This window comes from Bacillus rossius, chromosome 7 (genome assembly GCF_032445375.1).
Source record: "Bacillus rossius redtenbacheri isolate Brsri chromosome 7, Brsri_v3, whole genome shotgun sequence".
Lineage (NCBI taxonomy): Eukaryota > Metazoa > Arthropoda > Insecta > Phasmatodea > Bacillidae > Bacillus > Bacillus rossius.
Window position 1 is genome coordinate 2,214,674 of NC_086335.1, and position 5,785 is coordinate 2,220,458.

Here is a 5,785-nt window from a genome sequence, read left to right on the forward strand (position 1 = left end):
GCGGCACTTTACGTCATCGGACGAGCGGATCCCACGGTCCAAGCAGAGGCATCGCCCACCCTGGCCACTCTGGTAGATCACGTTAAACTGGCCCAGCAGGATGACCCAGACACGCAGCGCGACCTGGCAGCATGCGGTGAACGCGCCCTCCCACACCAGCGCAACCTGGATGGGGTCCTGCAGAGCAGGGTGCCGGGTGACATGGACACCTGACAGACCCATGTACCCCCAACTGCACGACAGCTGGTGCTGCAGTATTTCAACAACCATGACCTAGCAGGCCACCCAGGAGCAGATCAGACCCAACGGGAAATCAGGAAGCTGTTCCATTGGCCGGGCATAGCACGGGATGTCCGGGAATACGTGCGCAACTGCCAGCTCTGCCAGCAGCGCAAGGCCCGCCGGGCCGATGGGATTGAGCAACAGCGCTCCAGGCGACCGGAGGAACCATTCCACACACTAGCCCTCGATGTCATGGGCCACTACCCTCGCACGTCGCGGGGCAAGCGGTTCCTTGTCGTGGTCAGGGATGTGTTCACACGTTGGTCGGAGGCATTCACCGTATCCAACGTACGAGCAGGGACAGTAGCAGCCCTAATGGACAATGAGGTCTTCCCCCATTATGGGTATCCGAGAGTGTTACTAACAGACAACGGGACACAGTTCGCAGGACGGCGGTGGAAGGCCGACTGCCGCAGGTGGGACGTAAAGCATCACACTACCCCAACTTACCACCCCAAGGCGAACCCGACGGAACGTCGCAACCAGGACATAAAAATCCATTTGCGCCTCCGTCTGGGGGAAGACAATACCAAATGGGACCTCCACCTGCCCAAGCTGCTCTATTGCCTGCGGCGGCGGACCAATGTGGTCACGGGCCACACCCCTGCTGAACTGCTTCATGGGCAGAATCTCGCCCTACCAGGGGAGCTCCGGGTCGCAGAAGCAGCAGGAGTTGTCACCCGTCCCCCTGTCACTGACTTTAGAGAAGAGGCATGGCAACACCAGGCTCGATTCCTAGCCACGCGCACTCCACAATCACCAAATCCAACGACGCCATTGAAGCCCGGGCAAATGGTGTATGCCTGGTGTCACCACTTGTCGTCTAGCAGCAAGCGCTACTGCACAGGTCTGAGCCCCAAATGGGCCGCCCCCCGGGAGGTACTGCGACGTCTAGGGCCCATTTCTTACTTGATCCGACTCCCGAACGGTAGGTCGACAAAGATCCACTGGGATGATTTGCGTCTCGTCCCACCCACAGGCGCCCCAACTGTCCCAGCGGGGGACAGGGACAGTGGTAATGACCAGCATACATCCACTGCTCACCCCACGTCCCCAGCTGCTCAACACCCAAGCACTTCTTGTCCCACATCCCCAGCTGCTCAACACCCAAGCACTTCTTGTCCCACATCCCCATCAGACCAACACCCAACAACCATTCGTCCCACATCACCATCAGATCAACACTTAACTACTCCTTGTCCCACGTCCCCATCAGCTCAACACCTAAGCACCACTCGTACCGCGTCCCCATCAGACCAACACCCATCTACTGCTCAACCCGTGCTCCGTTCGAGCGGCGCAACTTTGCGCGAGCTCGAGAGCCTGATGGATCAGCTGGACCCAGAGGGATTGTCCGTAGAACTTTACGATGGGGACGACCCAACCCTGCTCAACCTCGTGTCGCATCCGCAGATCCAGTTCGCCAGGATGGCCCGGATGGGATCAACCACACTGGCCATTGGACGCGAGCCATGGCAGTTCAATGTTCAGGATGAACATGGAGGAGCCAGAGCAATCCGAAACCGGACCATCACAGGAAGGACGTCCATGCAACACGCGGCAAGTATTGGTGGAACAGGGCTGCGAAAACAGCCCCAGGACAACGGCAGTTACACCCAGCGGCCTAACAGGAGACAGGGATGAAGCCGAACCGCAACGGGAGAGTCAAGGGGAGTCCAGCATCCTGGGGGGAGCCCGACACGAGGGACTGAGACGCTCTACCCGAGACCGTGTAGCCCCACGACACCTGGTGGACTACGAATGGGAAAACCCACATGAGAAGATCAACCGAGCGCCACACCCCGATGCACCACGCCTTGATGTAATGACCCTCCTCCCTTTGGATGCCCAGTCCATTCTCCCGATCATTGCCAGCCAAACCCCGAGCACAGAACCCTCCAGACACATTCCGAACATTGGTGGGGAACAGGCCCCGAGGCAATGCGTGTGACATGGGGCTTCGAGGGGCATAACGGCCTCAGTAAAGGCGGGGCATTTGACGTCATTTCAAGTGCTCCCTTCGCTCGCACAGGTCGTTATGTTCCCTCTTCGCCTTACCAGGCGGGTGGGGGGGGGGGGGGGTAGTTCGCGGCTTGAGGAGTCCTGCTGCGCTTGGGACGTTTTTGCGGGAAGCGGGCTCCGGGTGACGGTGACGCGCAGCGATGCGGAACGCGGCAGTCGAGCTTCAGACCTGGACCAGGCAAGTTGTGTGTCGCGCCTCGCAAGTGAACAGTTCCGCCGGGAACTGAGCAGCTCTGGCCGCACAGGGCCACCACCTCTACCGATCCAGCTCCCTGCCAGCCACGTGGCGACGTCACGACCTCGGGGATCTCCGCTCTACCTGTGAACTGGCCCACAGGGTCTAAACTTAGGCCAGTTGGCGCCCTCAGCAACGGCAACATCGTAGCAGGAACCGGTAGGGCGACAATTTCAAAAGAAATAAATATATTTGAATTAATGAATGCAAATACCGTATATACTCGTGTATAGCGCGCCCTTTTTTCCCCTCAAGTAAAGGAAAAAAATAAGGATGCGCGCTATACACGGGAAAAAAAATTTTTGGGGGGGGGGGAGGCGGGGAGGAGTGGAAGTCGTTAACTGCCGGGTGACGGGTGACGTTTCTGGCCAGCCCCTCACACATACGCACAAGCAACAAGGCCTCTGTTTCACACACACACACACACGCACACACGCACACGCGCGCGCGCAAGCTCGCACATCATGGTCTCTTGTTTATTTTTAGACCTCCCCCCTTTACAGAAAGCCAGCTCAGAAGCTAGTAAAAAGAGAGAGAGAGAAAGAGAGAATGTTGTCACCAGTTCCCCCCCCCCCCCCCGGGCAACTTCTTCGCTTCCTCCATTCCTCACCGGTGAGTCATCAAGTTCTCCGCGCCAGCTTAGCAACGTAGCGCGGCACGCCTCCCTCCCTTCCTTCCTTCCACGTACCAGTTGTGACGATATAGCGCTTCATTATCTTCCGTTTAGACAGCAGAGTTTATGTATTTTCCTGACGCATCACCACACATCAATTTAAATAATCAGGTACCACAAAATGTTAGTAAAATTTATTTATGGGGGAAAAAAAAATTTCAATTTTTTTTTTCTTTGGAATTAGTTGCAAAAATCGTGGTGCGCGCTATACACGAGGGCGCGCTATACACGAGTAAATACGGTAAAAGTAAATTTATTAATTCAATTGCACATTTCATTTCACTCCTTTGTATCCACACAAAATAGTGATAATTCAATAAAAATGATTCAATTTTATCCATCGGTCGTAGATTTTATCATGCAAAAGATTGAAAAATTAAAAAAAAATTCTTCCTCAAATATAATATTTTTAATGCCTAAATGGTTTGGTTGCAAAAACCTATTACGGCTCAGTCTCAGGCCGAATATGATATTTCCTTTTCTTCTGGATCAAAAATTTCATCAATGTTTTGTTATGACGTGTCACGTTAAACTATCGTCTGTAAACCGACTTTACAGACAACCAATTTTTTTATAATATTTTGGATATCATTTCATGAATATTTATTGAATATATAAAAAAACATTACGATACGACATTTAATTTTGAATATATAATTTTTTTAACTGTCTATAACTACTTACTATAAAAACCTACATTTTTAAGTAGGTAGGTATCATAAATGTTGTAAATACTGAACTATTTAGTTGATTTCAGTATAAATTTTTTCCAGTACTTTAAGATGTGTAAAATCATTTGGAAAAAATTAATACAGTTGAAAAATTTGTTTACATAAGAATTTTCTTTAAAATTTTGACAAATATAGGGAAAAAGCAGCAAGACTTTATGGACAATTTCATAGCTTATTGTACATACAAGTTATTGATTGGTACCGATACGGTCTCGCTAGCTCTATCGAGAAAATTAATGTTACATTTTAAACCCGCACATACACTTCATGCTTTTTCCCTATTTTTTTTTTCAATTAAAAATAAATTGTGTAAAAAAATATTTATTTTTTAAATGATTTTGGACTTCGTAAAATACTGGGGAAAAAATGATAAGGATACCAACCAAAATGGTTTAGCATTTACCTACTTTTATTTATATTTAAAAATGTAAGTTTTATAAGTATCGAAAATAAAAAGAACGTTTCTTGAAAACTAAATGTTGTATCGCAATGATTTTTGGATAAATATATCTCTCATGATCTGTACTATTTACAATATATTCTTGAAATAACTAAAAACATAAAAAACAAGGGAAATTTTATTTTAAGTTAGCCTGTGTCTTAAGGCTGCAGTCTGCCCGAGCACACACACAGTGCTCAAGATATCCGAGTGGGGTCTGTTTACAAAAAACATTTAAGTGTTCGCTGAATGCCGAAAGGTATTTTTGAATTCGGATTAAGTTTTTAAACTGTGTTTTTAGTAGAGTGAAAATGGCTAAAAGGCGTGTTTTCGGAGTAATTTTTAGGCATAAAACAACCGATACAGAATCTTGAAACCACTTAAGGGCAGTGCAGTACACCTTTATCTTCATTTCTCGGTCATATTCTTAATGTTACAGTCACCGGTCAGTTCTCTCAGTTATTCTGTGACGACGAGAAGACCGCGCGCCAGTCCAGAGGAGACACTGCGCTAGAAGCACCATCGAGCGTCGCGCTATCATCCCGCCTCACTGACACACATAAACGCCGAACAGACGGCCAGCTTTACATACATTTGAATTACGGACATGCCCTTTTAATGTTTACCTTTACTTATGCTAATGTTGTGAAGTTGTAGTCATGTAAATTTGTCCACAACTCTTTGAAGTTTACTGAGAGCTGGTCAAGTAGTTCATGCGGATTTTTAAGTTTTTGATAGCAAAATTTTCTTTTAATGTATGTTTTTGTTCTCCACGAGACACAACTGTAAATAGGTTGTGGATATTGTGGTCAGGAATCTGTAGTAGGTATGGATTTTGGCTACATATACTATAGTTTAAATCATTTTGGCATGTTTTTCCTGATATTTAAAAACATCGGTTAAAACATTGATGTATCGGTTGTCAGAACAATGTTTTTTGACATTGATGCTTTTTCGTTTGAACATCGATGTTCGTGATATTGATGTTTTTAAGAGCGATGTTGCATCCCTAGTTGGGTTACACGCAGAGCGGAGTTGCGATATGGTGCGGAGCGGAGTCGAGTTGCGATAAGGCGCGTAGATGCGAGCGTGAGACGCGTAACTAAGAAGCTTCTCAGGTCATCCCTTATCTGTAACTCGCCGCGCCGTCTTCTTGTTCCCCCGTTCGTACTGTTGCGTCACTGGGTTTTACCGACTTGAAAAATTTTGAGTTTCTAATTTGAGAACATTTGACAGTTTGTAAGTCGTGGCCACACGAGAAGGGCGCCAATTGACAAGGCCGCGGCTAGTCCCTGTTATTAGTGGCGCGTCTCCGGCTGCTCAGGGGCGGTAGATTAGGGTCCGTGCCTCGTGGCCTAAGGGATCTAGCCTGCCCAGGATGACTTCAGGAAATAAAGTCCGAA